General features: G+C 39.5%; 1 long non-coding RNA gene across 1 annotated transcript in view; it reads left to right on the top strand.

Moving 5' to 3' along the window:
- Window positions 1-17,277, top strand: part of LOC148758695 (uncharacterized) — a 221,118-nt gene that overhangs the window by 35,210 nt on the left and 168,631 nt on the right. The gene's annotated exons all lie outside the window — the stretch shown is intronic.

Genomic DNA, 17,277 nt, shown 5'->3' on the forward strand with positions numbered 1-17,277 from the left:
TTGTGACCTGTTGACCTTATTTTGTTCTTAAAAGGAATTTGCTTTTTTTTGGAATTTGCTTTTGACCAAAAAAATAAAAAAAAAATAAAAGGCAAGTTTCTTGCCTGTGACCCACACACATTTTATAACCTTGAATCCCTAGCATTTTTTAATGAAAACATCTTTTAAAAAACAATTTCTTTTAAAACACTATGATTTTTCTAATTCCCTTTCTTAAAATTAGAAGACATGCAGTTGGTACTGTGGGCTGATGTGGTTGAAATCAACAAGGTAGTCCTTTCTCAGCTGTGGGGTTTAGAAAGGATTGAACGTGGATAAGGAGCTTGTGTTATTTAGAAGTAAAGTTTGGCTTTTCTTGGCCTTCCTTTGACTACTAAACACTCAGCTCCCCAAAGGGGCCATTGCAGTGGTGGTAAAATCCAGCTGGTTCCATCATCGCTGGACCCTAAGCAAAGCTGCCTAATCAGTGCTCTGCTACAGGCAATGGCTGCTGATGGCCCCTCACTGCCTCTATTACCTGGTTTGACAGACATTACTTTTTTGCAGAACATATTTATGTAAAACAGGATTCCTTGACCCAAGCTTTTACATTTAGTGGTTCTCAATAGGGAGACATTTGACAATGTCTGAGACATTTTTGGTTGTCACAACTCTGTTGGGAAGGGAGTGGGAGGTGGTGCTACTTACATCTAGAAGGTAGAGACCAGGGATGCTGCCAAACATTCTATAAACACCCTATAAAACCCCCTACAACTAAGAATTATCCAACCCTAGATGTCAATAGGGCTGAGGTTGAGAAACTCTGTTATAAATAAACAATAAGTTTTAAGGGTAAAAATTGAAAAAAACAACAACAACCCTTAAGTTAAAAACAAAACAAAAACAAAACCCTTTTCCTAATGTCCTTACAATTTTTTTTATTACAGCAAACAAATTATATATTTAGAATTAGCCAGCTGGGTCCTTACAATTCTTCCGTGACAAAGAGGCAAGTGAGACCCAAGCTGGCTGTTAGTTATTAATGGCATATTATTATTGTTATTATTATTATTATTATTATCTGAATGAGGAAGATTCTATTTCTAAGTAAGCAATAGCAGGTAAAGTTTTTCAAGAATAAATAGTTAGTATTTTCACAGTGTTATCTTGCTTGACTTTCGCATAAGTTTTAAATGGACGGCATTTGATGTTGCCACGACTTCTGCATTAGTCATTCTGACAATACTTCCTGGGAGAGGAATGGCTGAGACCAGCCTGTTGGGATCTTCTGACAAGTCCCAGACCATTCCCTGACCATCACGAGGGAGTGGTTTGTTGCCTATTCAGTACAAATGGAACAAAGGGTTTTCAGCTAGGCCATTATTAATTATTATGAATACATCAGCACATATTGGTCAAAAGGGTGAAGGCTGTTGCACAATATAACCAGACATTTTTGAGAAAACTTGTGTAATGCCATGGCCTAATGGTGTTAGTCTATACTGTGTGATTTTTATCCTTTCCATTTGCTGACCCCTTCAGCACATGTCCAAGTGAGGAGCCGTTAAGTAGATTAATTTAAACTCAAGAGAGATAACATTGCTGTTTAAAGCATTACAAACAAGCTTCGGATGGCTTCATCTTTTAATTTACAGTAAAAGTTGTATTCCCATGAGTTGATTGCATACAAATCAAGTGCATCAAATAATGTTCCTTGACAGTTGTCAAGTTGCTTCATTGTCTTTTCAGTGTCCTCCAGGGTTAGTAGACAGACAACTCAATCAGATGCTTAATAATAGTTACACCTACTTGGATGCTCCAAGAGAAAAAAGTTGGTGAAAACATCTGTGGAGAATCTAGTCCTTCACTGACTGGAAGGATTAACCACACAAGACAACCCTTATGAATCATGTTTATTCCTCTTTGGGGCACTATTTGTATCCAAGCTTTGCGCAAGCCCAAATTCAAAAGATAGGTTTCCTTCCTGAGTGTTGTTATTTATATAACTCTCTGAACCTTGGAGTTTAAGCTCATAAAAGCCAGTAGGTAAATATATTTCTTAAGCGTTTTAAAGTTAGAGATGATCTTTGCCTACGTTAGAGCATTTGTGTTTTGGGAAGGGAAGTCTATTAAATGTTTGCTTTTGCCTGTAAGATATAACTGAAGTTGGCTCACTACTTGATGATTAAGACTGAATTCTCTCTGGGCAGACCTAAGTCTGCTCCAGTCCCTGACCCATGGTCAACATATGTGAGATATATACACATATATGTGAGCTTGTATGCAAAATCATGCCTATACCAATGAAGACATATGTGGAATTGGTTTTGTTTGTTTCCTAGTCTCTAAGTGGATGCGTCTTTTCTACGTCTCCTCTCCCTTTTCTCCTTCCTGCCTTGTTTCCCACCGTTTCTGCTAACCTATTGACCCTATGGTGAGTGAATTCCTAGATTTGAAAACACAGACTACATTGCTGCTTCTAGTTACAGAGGGATTTGCTCAGCCACATTTTGACTCAGAGATAAAAACAGTTATGCTTTGGAGGACTTTGGTTTGACAGAAAAGATTTCTTAAACCCCATAGTACTTTGTTTCCTTGGGTTATCTTAGAAATTCCCACCTGGAACTTTTTACAGCTCCAGTTATTTGAAAGCAAATGAAACAGTTTGTGCTGATTTAGGACATCACTTCCCCAATTAACTACAAAAGGGCTGCATCTTAATCCCTAATACTTCAATCAAGAAATATTTTCACAATTTGCACAGTTAGAAGCGTATAATTCAGGCAAGCCATTTAACATCTGTGGATCTTTCTTTTCTTTTTTAAAATATATAATATGAGAGAAATTGCACTAACTAACCTCTAACGTTTCTTCAAGGTCTAAGATATGATTCTATGATTTAGTTTTCCTTATGCATGTTATCCCTTGTTGAATTGAAGTTGAAGGTCTGCAGCACACACCAGAAGTAAAAAAAATCCAATTTCTAGATTTGGGATAATACCATTTCTCCCCACCACTTATCTGAATTTGAACTACTTATGTATCTCTCTGTGGTGGGTTTTTTATCCATTAAATGGGGACAGTATTATCTATCTCATAAGATTCTCATGCAAATCAAAAGAGACAATTTTAATTAAAAAGATAATTTTAATTAAAGAAATAATCTCCAGGTGCCTAAAATAGTTTCTGGCACTTAGTAGATGTTCAGTAAATGTCACTTTTGAAGCATTTTGATAAAACTCTCTTAAGTGCCCTTATTTCTTACAAGTTTGTGAATCATTCCCTATTGGCTGCCCCTATTTATTAAGGGTAGGCTAAGTGGGACAAGATGAAATCCAGCCCAAAGGGTCTGTCTCTTGCTGCAGACATCATTTCCTCATTTTTGTCCTTAGGAGCTCTCAGCATTAAAAGCAACTTGGGATTCAACAGGAAAAAGCTATCAGCCAGATTGACTCCTGTCAAAAGCTCTATGTCAATAAACATTTGCAAGAAGTGAAGCTTGATAAATGTGGCTTCATCCCAAGAAATGCGTGGCAATGGCAGCTCTGTGTCTGGTGTTAAGATCTTTGGAGGTTATTTTTCCGTTTGGCATCAGTTTCTCCCCAGGAGGGAAGTAATTGAAACCGAGTGTCTCTGAAGAATTTTATAGATAGTGACACTGCCTCATTTTCACCAGGAAAACAGTAACAAAGGAAGACATTTCCTTCCAAAATAAGACAGACTTCCTTCTGCGTGGAAGGCATAAGAAGCCTTGCATTCCTGCTAAAGGTGAACCTGCCATTGTTCATGTTCGTCAAACATAGCGGAGATTTATTTTAATCAAAGAAAACTTTATTTGTTCACGCTTTGTTCCACTGATACTAGAATTGCCGGGTTCCAGAACTGAAAGAGAACTCAGAAATGATTGTGTGAATCACTCTTTCCCCTCCCTGCAAGTGAATGAGGTGGATGTTAGTGTAGCAATCGGGGCCCAAACTAGGGAATGATGTTCAAGGATCTTCATCCTTTTAGGGGAGTCAAGATACAGAACAGCGGTCAACCACCTAACTGATAGGGCCAGAAAGTGGGCTGGAGATGGAGCCAAGAGAGGGGAACCAGAGTTGCTGGAAGAAAAGCAAGGAGAGTTCTGGACCATCGCTCCAAAGAGTGGGCACGTATGTGCCGTGGCAAGTACCTGGGTGTAGGAGAGTTGGGCTGCCTTGAAAATTCAGGCAGATGATAAACTCCAACCTTGTTTTTTAGAAAAGTGCTGCACGGAGAAGCTAAGAGATTATGCTAACGTTGACATCGCTAGTTAGTGGCAGAAAGGACTCGTTCTGAGATCTTCAGATTTCTTATTTATCTCTCTTCCCATGTCTCATTTTTTTCTTTGTCATTTCGTTTCATGGGAAACATTACACTGGAAACATTCTGCTTATTACAATGATTCTCTGTTTCATTCCTATTTCTTGTTTAAGGGGAGTAGAGGACGATATTTTGGTCAGGGTAGCCTATTTCTTATTGCAAGACACAGGTGTAGTTAAACTGTGTCTGTTCAGTAATCTTCCTATTCAGAAGTGGATTCTTCACACAGCACATCATTCATGAAGATGGAGTGAGAGTGAATTTAGACATTGCAGAATAAGATTGTCTTTTTCTTACAGTTTTCCACTGTCCTTTATGAGTTAAAAGGTATCATTTTGTTTTTGCCTCATACTTTTCTGGTGTCAAGGCTAAATGATAGAAAATTATAAAATTCCTTAGGATAGTTTCCTTGCCACTTGTATTAATGATATTTGTTTTATTAATCCCAATTTATAACTTTACATTTTAAGACAATTAGTTCAGAGAAATCTGAGTAAACATGGTGGAATTTATACGTTTTTATATCCTCTTCCTCTGGAAACTTCACAAAAAAGGAAAGAGATATTAGAAATTAAAAAGGTGATAAACCCGAAGAACAAAGGCTACAGGTGAGGCCACATCCCTAGATGACAGCTGTCCACAAAATTTGGAAGACAGAAGCAGCTGGATCAGCAAGAACTGGCTTAGCAGAGTGTGAGCAGAGGGAGAAGTCAAGAAGCAGCACCCCAACTTGTACTGTAGGACCCCAGAAAGGCTAAAGCATTGGAAGCACCAGCTCTTTCTGAAGGCAAGATGAGGTGTGGAGCAGAAAACAGACTGGTTGAATCTCTACCAGCTCTACCCCTTGATACCTCTTGGTTAATAAGAGCGGCCAACTTTCCTTTTTTAAGGTTTACAATGATTCCCTTCACATTTTATATAGGTCTGTGTCTCCACACATGAATTGGGGAAAATCTGGATTCAAAAATGCTTCGTTTGGAATTAGTTTAATTCAGCAAACATCTGAGTATCTGTTGTGCTGAGTTGATACAAAATGACTAAGCCAAAAACTCCTTCCCTCTGAGTCTCAGAATCTAACTGGGGAGGCAGACAGCCCAGCTAATTATAAACATGGCAGAGTGTGCTTAAGGGCTGTGAGAGAGGCATGGACTACTTACTATAGGCTCACAGAGGGAGGAGCCCATAGTCCAGCCTGCGGGAGGCATGGAAGGCCTCAGAGAAAGGGGGTATTGGACTGGATCATGAACTGTGTGACTGAGGATGGAGAACCTTTTAGGAGCAAAGACTCAGGCCTCCAAAGGATGTTCCCGGGAATCCCGAGTTGTAAGATTGTGACTAATGAGCAGCACGAAGCCTACTTTAGGGAGAAAACAGATATACCAATTTATCACCTTGGATCTAGAGATGAGAAAAATGGCTTAGTTTTTAGCTTCTCTCTCAAGCCGTCTAATATTACTACACTGTCTGAATGTAAATCTCCTGAGAAACATAAGAAATTATTTTTGTTATTAGGGGGTTGTTGTTGCTATTATCATCGAGTCAGGGGGCTTAAAGGACTCTTTTAGGATGAGCAGGCTGTTGCAGATAACCTTCTGTGGGGTGTCATTCCCTGGATATCCAGGAACTCATTGGGCGACTCCACCAATGGAACAATCAAAAACCATGAGACCCCTGAGGAAGATACCTTGGGGCATGTAGGGCTTAGTGGGAGGAACCACCTCAGACAGTCAGATTGGTCATCACCTCCCTGGCTGCTTCTCCCAGTGTAGTAGAGAATAGTAATAAGAAGGCAGTGCATTGACAGAGTCCCATGACCTGTTGTGGTGACTTCTGGAAAGCAAGGACCATAGCGTACATAGCTTGGCCTTCCCAGAGCCCCTGTTGGTAACTTGCCCTTCTCACTGGTAGAAGTTAGTAATGATCTTACCTGTTCTACTAACTTAGCCACTCCATAGTAATTAACTAATTAACTCAATAAATAATTATTGAAGAGTTTCCATTTGCCAGGCACAGTTATGACTCATTCTTACCTCCTATAATGCACACCTGCCTCCATGGGTCCCACGGGTTTTGCAAGGATGAGCCATTCCTAAATTATCTTGCTAAAAGGCCCTGAATCCTGGATAACACAGACTTTAGTCACCGTGTTATGTTTACCAGATTTTATGTTTTAAAAATTTATTACTTGAACATTAAGTTCTGAATTTTATTGGCTATTTATAATGATTTATGTTTTACTTATTTCCCTATCCATTTGGATTTCTAAGAGTTGTTTCATATGCATCATAATTGACTGGTCTGAATTAAGTATCCATTTAAAAAGTTCCTGGTATTTGCTGCAAATCCAAAACTTAGCAAGTGCAAGGTTTATTTTGAAATCACAGCAGTGAAATTATATGGTCTTCAAAGTCCATAAGGGAACAGATTTTCCCCTGCACTCTGGACCACAATTTATTATTGTTTAAATCAATGCATGACTTTTTGCATACCAGCCTGTACTTTGGGTCATACGGACTTAACCTCAGAACAAAATCACTTTGTTCAATGAAAAACAGGGCCCCTCCAGTCCTCTGGACCCCTTTCCATGTATTCCATAAGAAAAAAAGTTTATTTGACTGCATGATAACCTCAAGTGTAATTCCTCTTAGAAATAAACTTGACAAATGTCTTACCCACCCTGCTACAGTGGGAAACTTAATGCCAGTTTCAGCTTTAACTCCCGCAAGGCAGGTAGACAGTACTCTAAAAAAAACAAGGGCGTAAGAGAACGGACACAGATTCTTAACAAAATTGTATTAATGTAAAAATTCTCATTGTGTTCAAAGTTCTTTTACGTACATCCTCAGTTTTATCCTTTCACTGGTTCTGAGTTTTTCATGATATTATGCTACTAAAAACATCTTCTGGGATTATGGAAACTACTTCAGTTTTAATTCCCCTGAAAGCAAGGGGTTAGTAGATGAGCAGGGTTTGAACGCTTCTGGCATGTCTGCAGTTTATCTCCACTTCTAAGAAGACATTTGTCTAATTGCCCCTGTATTTTTGGTGTCATTTTAGAGCTGGAGATACTATTTCTTATGGGAACACCACATGAACTTGAGTCTATCCTAGTGTAATGTTTTGTAATCTTGCTTGGTTAAGTGTACCTAAGGTAGTCAGGTGGGAGGGAAGAATATTTCTGTGTGTGTTTTCTTTATTCTCACACTACTACCACACTCACAACACATATGACAGCAAATGTGTGGGTTTTTTTTTCTCCCACCAAGCAATTCTCTGTGACACCAGCTGGGTGCCCAACAATTCATGTGAATTCTGAGACAAACTGGAGTTAGTGCAGACACAGCAGGTTCAGGGCTCATCCCAGGAGACTATCCCCACACTTCAGACACCAACTACTAACAGGTCTCCAGATGACCCACAGCTTCGATCTGACTTGGTTACAAATTGCAGGTTCCCATGACCCCTCCTTGGAGTCTATCATTTGCTAGAACAGCTCATAGAACTCAGGGAAACACATTTACCAGTTTATTATATAAATAAAGGATATGATAAAGATTATAGATGAAAAGCCAGATGAAGAGATGTGTGAGGCAGGTCTGGGAGGGTCCCAAGCCTAGGAGCTTCTGCCCCTGTGGAGCTGGGTTGAGCCACCGTCCCAATACATGAATGTGTTCACCAACCTGGAAGTTCTCTGAACCCTGTACTTTTGGAATCTTTATGGAGCCTTCATCACATAGGTATGATTGATCATTAACTCTTATTTCCAGCCCCCCTCATCTCTCTGGAGAATGGGGGTGGATGGGTAGGGCTGAAAGTTCCAAGCTTCTAATCATGGCTTGGTTTTTCTGGTAACCAGCCCCCATCGAAGAGCCCACCAAGAGTCACCTCATTAGAACAAAAGACATTCCTATCACCCAGGAAATTCCAAAGGATTTAGGAGCTCTGTGTCAGGAACCAGGGTCAAAACCAAATATTAGAACAAAAGATGCTGTAGTGCTCTAATCACTTAGGAAATTACAAGGTTTTTAGGAGCTCTGTTCCAGGAACTGGGGGGCAGAAACCACTTTACATTTTTTCTACTTCACATAGGAGAGCTGATTTTATTTAAACTATTTAAACTTTGTAGCTTGGAAGCTCCAGGGCTCTATACATCTACTGTTTTGGATCTAGTAATCTTTGGGGCTGAGAAGCCAAGTACAGGAATAGTGCTTCATAAATCTGCAATAAAGGCACAGCTTGCTCCCTACCCTGCCACCTTTGGATCACCAATCTCCTAAGGCCCTCTGGTCCCGTCTCTCTGGTGACAGTTATCATTCATGTCATTCAGGACCTGTGTGTTGTGGGCACTAAGTGTTCTGTTTGCCCAACATATCCTTTTTGTCTGAGAATAGCAACCCCTCCCCTACTAAATATTTTGAGAATGTCTCCTCCCCTTACTCTCACCATGGGCTTTTAGTGAAAGCTGCCATCATCTTTTATGGGTGTGTACTATGACCCCCATGGCCACAGCTGATTAGCCCAGAGTTGGCATTGACTGAGTCTGGGCCAATTAGAGTCCTTCCCTGGGAATTTTTAAACTTGGAAAGAAGAAGAGAATCATTCTCTCTCTGGAGGTTCCCAGTGGTGGGTTGCAAAGCTCAGGAAAGCTCTTGGAGTCTTTGTTTCCTGCCAGATGGAGAAGACTGATGTGCAGTGAGAAATGGGGCTGCTCTGTAGAGAGAAGCAGAAATGAGAAATGGAACCAGGATTTGTATTTCTGGTTCTAAATGCTCCTGAGCAAAGTTGGATTCTTGCCTTTCTCTCAATTTGTTCCTTCAACTCTTCCTTGGATTTTGTGAACTTATAAATCCCCCTTTTAATTCTGCTAGTTCAAATTGGATTTCTGTCACTTGAAACCAAACGAGTCCTATCTGATACCACTCCCCACTCCCAAACACCTGCTTCCAGCATTTGAAAGATATCTATTTAGCAACTCATCTTTTCTGTGCCCAAAACATCAACTATCTAATTCGATTAAATAATCAGTTACTCGTGGGTCAGAGGAAATACAGGTGACTCTGGAAAAACTTCTCTGCTTTGTTATCTTACCGATTATTGACACCAAGGGGGGATTTTCAGGCTGGGCGGAGGGTTGTTAAGAGGCCTGGTGATATGCCTTGAATCGCACAGAGGCATCTTAATGAGGCCCTCCCATTGCACTAGCACCTTCAGCTTTTGGTTGACTTGACATACTTTGCTGACTAAAATATTGAAGACATATGAACCTGAAAGAGTGAGTCTGATTGTAGTTTTGTTAAACTGTGTAGTTTATATCAATACAATTTTTTTGATACTATCTGGATCAGACTTTAAGGAATTCTATCTGTTCTACCTCATCACTTCCTTGATCTTGCTTGCCTTTTCTCTATCTGAATGTTGTAAGTTTTCAGGTTGCTCTAACTTTCTGGGACTAAAAATATTGATACTTCAAACGAAACAAAGTCTTGGTAGGAGTGAAATCGGCAGACAAGAGAGAAAATGTAGAACTTGGAAAAGACAAAAAGAATAGAGAAGGAATACAACAAAGGAGATGAGACAGTGAGTTAAGGAGTGATAAGCAAGTATCATGAAGCTGGAGAAAGGTTAGAAAGAACAGATCAGTGTAACCAAAAAGAAATGAAATCCGGAGCTTGAATCCTTTTCATCCATTTTGGGAGAAATGGAGAGCTCCTCATGCTTTCAGAAGAGAAAAAAGTCAGAAGTAATAGCAAAGTTCCAACCCACGGCTTCCTGTCCAGCTGGAGTGAGTTGTTAGCTAAGGAATGAGCGCCAGCAGTCTTAGCCTAGTAGAATTTCCTACTCAATTGCAGTGCAGATTGGTTCTGATTTGGCTCTGGACATGGTATTCTGAGCCAAAGTAAGGTCTGTCCAATTTGGGACTGATCCGGTTTTACCTGGATCCTTTGGTCTGAATAGATGCTGCTGGGAACAATCTGACATCCCAAGGGCCATTCCCTTGGCCTTTCCTGGCGGGAACGACTTGAAGACAGGGACTCATGTAGCACCCTGGCAAGCTTCCTCCTTAACTTAGAACTCTGGGCGTGCATCTGCCCATCTCTCTGGAAGCACAGCTGCTAGTTTAGGTTCTGGAGTGAGTGAGCAAAGTACTATCTCCAGAAGGTGATACTACAAAATAAGATCTAGCCAGACAACCAGCTCTAATGCATCCTTTGGAGCAAAAATTAATATAAGACCTGGTATTGTATTATATTATATTATATTATAGTATATTATATTATATTATATTATATTATATTATATTAATTATATTATATTTTATTAATTATAATATATTTTATATGACCCAGTCTTATATTATAGTAAAATAAGACCGGGTTTTATGTTAAGTTTTGCTCCAGAAGACACATTAGAGCTGATTGTCTGGTTTCATTTTTCTCCTTTGTTTCCCTTTTCCATCTAGTGTGGTTCGATGAGCTATTTTCTTACATTTTCATTAACTAATGCCTCCAGTGGCTTGTAAAACACAAAGAATCAGCTGATTCATCTAGAAAACAGCTTCATGCTCCCTACACGCTGTGGATTCAGCATAAATGCTGCTTAATCCTATCACCTCCCAGACAAAGTCAGCCTTTCAGTTCTTTTTTGAAGGGTGAGCAAGAACAATATGACTGTGTTTCAACGGTTTCAGAATACTTAGGAGCAAGAATGTTACAAGTCATGGAATATACAAAACCTTTGCCAGCCAATATGTTTGATAAATGATAAATGTGTTTGTAGAATAAATCCACACTTGGGCAGGGACCCATTATCAACAGCTGCAAAGCTTAAAGAGGATATCCTGCAGGGATATCTTTCACAAACACAAAAACACATAAATACCAGGGTTGTTTCAGATGGACTCTGTCACCACTAAAAAAAATCACTTTTCAGAGATAAAATGTCACCATGAGAGTTTCATTGCTTCAAGAATGACCTTAGCTGTGTTTTTTATGGACTGGAATGGATGATAAGGCCTTTTCCTCAATATTCCACTTTATTGTGCTGGAAATCAAATGGAGTCAAGATGGTGGAGAGGATTTGTTTGTTTTGTATTGTGACAGCAGCATGAGGAGCCCAACTGCTAAAACAGCTGTGTCATAAATAACCCACATAGAACAGATGCAATGTGGGTGTGTGTGTGTGTGTGGGTGGGTGGGGGGACTGCGTGATGCATTTGTGAATGAAATGGTTAGTCACATAAAACCTCTTATAAATATTGAAAGGTAACTACACTCACCCACACATATTTTTTTTTTTAAACCTGAGTTGGAAAGTTCGATCCAAGACTTAATGTTAATGGAATGGCCAGTCTTCACAGATTAAATATTTTAGTGAGTCTACATTCCATTTTATACAGTCCTCCAAGCCAGACACCTGAGCAGGCATCTCTTTCTCCTGCACCCCCTACCTCGAGTCAGCCATCTGGTCCATCATGTCTACCACCTAGATATTTATTGCATCTAGGCCCACCTCTTCTTTCTTTTTCAGTTGCATTGAGATAGAGTTGACATATAACATTGTATTTGTTTAAGGTGTAAAACATAATGGTTTGATACATGTATTTATTGTGAAATGATCACCACAGTGAGTTTAGTTAACATCATCAACTCACATAGCTACACATTTTTTTTCTTGTGATGAGAACTTCTCAGATCTACTCTCTCAGCAACTTTGAAATGTACAATACAGCATTATTAACTATGGTAACCATGCTGTACATTATTTCCCCAGAACGTATTTATCTGATAACTGGAAGTTGTAACTTTTGACCACATTCACCCATTTCCACAACTCCCTACCCTGCACCTCTGGCAAACCCCAATCTGTTCTCTATTTCTATGAGTTTGGTTTTTTTAGATTCCACCTATAAGTGAGGTCATGCAATATTTGTCTTTGGCTTATTTCACTTAGCATAATGCCCTCAAGGTTCATCCATGTTGTTGCAAATGGCAGAATTTCCTTCTTTTTTAAATTAGCCCCACCTCTTAATCTCCATGGCCAATGACCTTGGTTCAGGTTACATAAAATATTTTTGACTGAGATTCCACTCCGTTCTCATAGTCCACGTCTCAGCCATCGGACACACCTTCCATACTCCTCAGGAGACCAAATCCTGGCTGAATGTATCTATCTCAGTGCTCCTCATCTCTTCATAAAAGATAAAATCTCAATTCTTATGTAGGGCATATAAAATCCAACATGATTAGCCATGAGGCTACTTTATAGGCTCAATTATTGCAAACTTCCACAGGCACATTTCTACAGTGCTTACTTCAAATTTCCTGGAAAAGATGATGACTTTTTGCCTGTCCACTGCATTTGTCCTCCTAGCTTTGGATGCTCTGTCTACTCTCACATCAGCCTTCTTTGGCCTAACTCCTACTCATTCTTCACAACTTAGTTCTAAAGTTTCTTTCAGTCTCCTGTAGGAAGCATGTCTTGATCATCCCTGCAGAGTTGGCGCAGCCTAATGAATGCTTACTAACTTCGCCCTTCAGTTACCTGCACACCCTTCTTGAGGACACACTTTTACTTTGATGGTTCCCCTTTCCTATTCTAAGTGCACGTGCTTCCTCTGAGACTGACTTCAAACCCGGACCTGAGGGAGTGAAGCATGTGCCCTAGGTGGAACCAATCTGTGCAGTGTATTCCCTTGGTCACAGATGTGCACGTGATCAAAAGTGGGCCAATCAAAGTAAAATGAAATTCACTTCTGGTACTGCTGTTTGATCTACTGGGGAAGCAGATTTTCTTTTTGTTGAACTTGGGGTTGTAAAGATATGAGCCTGAAGTTACTAGGAACCATCCTGTGGAATCAAAGATTAGAGCTTGTCTAGAGGAAGAAGAGCTAGAAGGAGGAACCCAGAAATGCTTGTGACTAAAACAAAGCTCCTTCAGCAAGCAGGATCGAACATGGACTGTTCAGTTTTGTGAGTCCATAAAATATGCCTTCTCTTTTGCTTCATCCAGTAGGAATTGGTTTTTTTATTACTTGTAACCCAAAGAATCTCAACTGATACCCTAGTTATTTCCCTCTGCTTCATAGTACCTATTATATCCTTGTATTCTGCCCTTGCCTTACTGTGAAGAGTTGACTAAAACCTAGTGTCTGTGTTAAGATGCAGCTTCTAGGGCTTTCCTGTCTAAAGGAGGCATGGAAGTCAATGGCCAGGCTCTTCCCTCAATGCTTATGTTTGAGCATATTACATATGTGCCATAGGATTGTGTGCCTGGAGGAAGAATAGATAAAAACTAGAGAAAGCAAAAGTAGAAGGAAATAGAGGAACGAGGCGGTTTCCATATTACATGGAGGAAGATTGAATTATCCCTGGTTCTTTGCCTCTATTCAGATACAAAATAAAGGAAGGATTGAGTTAGGGAGGGAAGGAGAATGGAGGTTTCTACTCCAGTCACTCACAACAATGAGGACTAGTGAAGATATTGCCCTTCTGTTTATATTTGCAAAGAATATGGAGATGGGAGTCAGATGAACCCACACTTGACCTGCCTTAGTCATGGTTCCCATGGAAATTGATCATGAGCATAGGTATTTTCAGTACTTTCACAAGGAGAGACTTTGACTTTAGGATTTAGGTGAAACTAAGGCAATATAATTTCCTAAGGTGGCAATCTGAATACTAGGGGTTAATTTAATAGGTCAGTGATGGCCCTCTTCCAATATTGGATTTGGCCCAGATGCCCCTAGGAGCTCTGTTTGATCGTCTTAAACTTCTCAGACTAACCCCAGAAATTTTTAATTTGGGGATTATAAGTTTGGGTATATCCTCAACAGATCACACAGTAGATGCTGAAATAACAGCACATGCAGAGGAAGCATGTTATTTAAAAATTCCCTTGGATTGAAGAAGAGGCCAAAGACTGTTAGACGTCACTGCTAAAATATCCAATTAATCTTCCTTATTCTGGAAGGAGGAGGTACTCTAGTTAATAACAAAGACTCCACAGTTAGCTAGTCAAGCATAAACATAGAATCACAAACACTTTTAATTGACTATTTCAGATGCACGTCCTATATTCTATATCTTTCTAAGTCTTTAAGGTGGTGGAAATTGGAAAATTCAACTTATTCCTGAACTCTGGGGCTTTGGTCTTAAATACTCGGGACACATCATGCGATCAACCACAGGATAACTAAGACTCTTTTTGGACTCTCTCCCTTAAGTCTCTCTGCCTCTTTGCTTGCCTTACAGCTCCTCAGTGCTCTGTTCCCTTATTTCACCTTTCCACCCACTTCCTTCCTGTCTAATTTTGTATCTAGCCTCAGGGGAGTATTGTCCGTTAGTCTCTGCTTTCTTTGCGGAGGGGGCAGGAGTGAGGTGGGGGCTTTGAGTCCTAAATGCAGAGGAGGGATAGAAATGTTCTTTTTGCTGATAACTTTAAGCAGAGGATCTAAGCAATTGAATTGCAAATATTAATTTTCTGCTAGTACTTTCTCTTGCTATTATAGTAAAAGAATTTTTCTCCTACTAAGCCTTGAGTTACCTTGCAGAAACAACTTCTTCATGGTAGGTAGGTACGAGGACCCAAGAGCACATGTGGGAAAGACCTGTTCCATGAGAAAAATAACTGCACAGAGAAGAGGATCACCATACCTCTGAGATCTAGGGCAGGACACTCACTTATTCTTTTAGGCTTTAGGCCACACAGCAATTGCCATGTTTTATAGCTTTTGGATTAAAATTCCTAAACTATGGAAATCAGAGCCAGGGTAACTTATATGTTCTTGGCTTCCACTAGGAAAATGAGTCATGGTCTCAGCAGGGATAGCAATATCATCTTGATTTTCTACCATCTCAAAACAGATGGAGTGCTTGCACAACTCTCTTCTTTATTTCATTTAGCAGCTAGTATATGGAAGTTGCATGTAGCTGTACTTAGATATATTATATTTATCCCATTGTACTTTAATTACTTATTTACTTATTTCTCTCTTCCTGTTAGACGTAGACCCCAGAAGTCTGCCTTCTCACCTTTCCGTTCCCATTGCCCAGAACAGTGCCTGGGGCATCCCTGTTGCTTCTGTCTGTGGAATGGACATAACCACAGGGTACAGAACACCAGGAATGTTTATTTGAAATTTTCAGAAGGGGTTTGGGGATTTTTGTTTTGTTTTTAGTTTTCTCATGTGTGGAATCTATTTATTGGCAAAACTTTGTTTATAAGGAAGCAATGATAAAAATAAATATAAAGACGTTGAATAAGCTGAAAAAAGTCACTGTTGACAATGTTTCTCAAAATGTGACCTGCAGACCACCAGCTTCTTCATGAAAGTGTTTGTTCTCCCTCATTCTAACCATGCCCCAACCCTCACCCTTCAAATACCCCCTACAGTTTATTAAGTTTAAATTATTTTTGCTTCAAATAAAATAAACCATGTAAACTTTTTAGTCCTCATTTTGAGAGGAAAGAAGTGAGGCCGTTGAAGTACAGTGCTTTGCCCTAATGCCCAGTGAATCCCTAAGACTCAGATCTTCACACCTTTCCCTGTCTTTCAGTCTCCTACCCCCACCCTATTTTAAATGTCCTGTTTAAGATTGGGCTCAGTGCCCTCCCCTCAGCCATTTTGTCGCTGACAGCAGAAAGAGCAGTGAGAATGCTGTGGAGATATATGAGGTTTTTTTTCTGAAAAACAAATACAACTCAAAGATATTTCTATTTTGTATTTTATTAACGTGATCACCACGAATACCCGTATGGATCAATGAACAGTTATGTTGCCAAGACAAAATAGTATATCTTCAGAGATACCAGCTGTTCATAAATTTTACCCAAAAAATTAAAAAAAGGATAAGATGTATATTTTATATATTTTTCTTTATATACACATATTATTTCCTTTTTAGTCTCTTCTTGGTGGGCAACAGAGTTATTTTGCTTGGCAAATTATGGAATAATTGCTTGGCAAGCTCACAAATGGAGAAGTGGAAAATGATTAGTTCCCACGCATACAAATTTTGCTCTAAGTCACAGTGGAGTTGAGACTGATCTTTTTAAGTATTATTAATGACCAAAATGTGTCCCATCTGCTGAATGGTTGCTAAAAATGTGTTAATATTGGGAGAGGGATTCCCTTTATACCTTTTTCTCTTTTCTCTCTTCTCCTTACCACCCCCTCCTCGCCTCCTCTTCTCCTCTTTTCTCCTGTTTTCTTTTAAACAATGTTCCATACATGAAACAGAACAAACACATATCTGGGTATTTGGCTGAAGTAACATCTTGTCCTTACCTTATTTGGGGACCTCTTTGTGGCCCAGGCAGTTAGGCTGCCTCCTGCCTTTCAAGTTGCCCTAAGGCGCTCATGCTTTAGGTAAGGTGAGGTTACCCCAGTCCTACAAGAGAAGCATCCAGATTTCTATGTTTTATGTTTTCAGTGACTGTGGGGTTGAGTATAATGTGTGCGGTGAGGAATATCTTTTGGCTGGAGACAAGATGTTGGTGGAGAGAATAAAAAATATTTCACTGATAACAATGTTAAGATGGAGTTAGAACTTTACATTTTCAATCAATTAACTTTTTTTTTTAAGTTTTAATAACTCAAGAAAGTAGTGTGTAACCTCAAGGAGCTCACAATCTCACTCTCTTCTCTTGGTTTTATGTTTTCCTGGATAAGAGTTTCAATAAAATATATGTACCATTGACCTTCCTCCATGGTTATCTGGAGGAAAACAAAGGAATCATAAAAGGCTTTTTCTATTCTTGGATGGAAAGTGCTATAATACTACAAAGTGCTGCTCTATTCTATCGTGGAAACTGTGTAAGAATAGAAGTTTTATGATGAGGTTTCTTGGAATTTATGATGCATATAGGTTTGAAGATGCAGATGGGATGTAGTTATTACACATCAGGACCATGGCAATAAAGATGCCAGTCTTCTTTGGATAACGTACAAAACTG

This window comes from Rhinolophus sinicus, chromosome 3 (assembly GCF_057876585.1).
Source record: "Rhinolophus sinicus isolate RSI-liver-muscle chromosome 3, RSI-T2T, whole genome shotgun sequence".
Classification (NCBI taxonomy): Eukaryota; Metazoa; Chordata; class Mammalia; order Chiroptera; family Rhinolophidae; genus Rhinolophus; species Rhinolophus sinicus.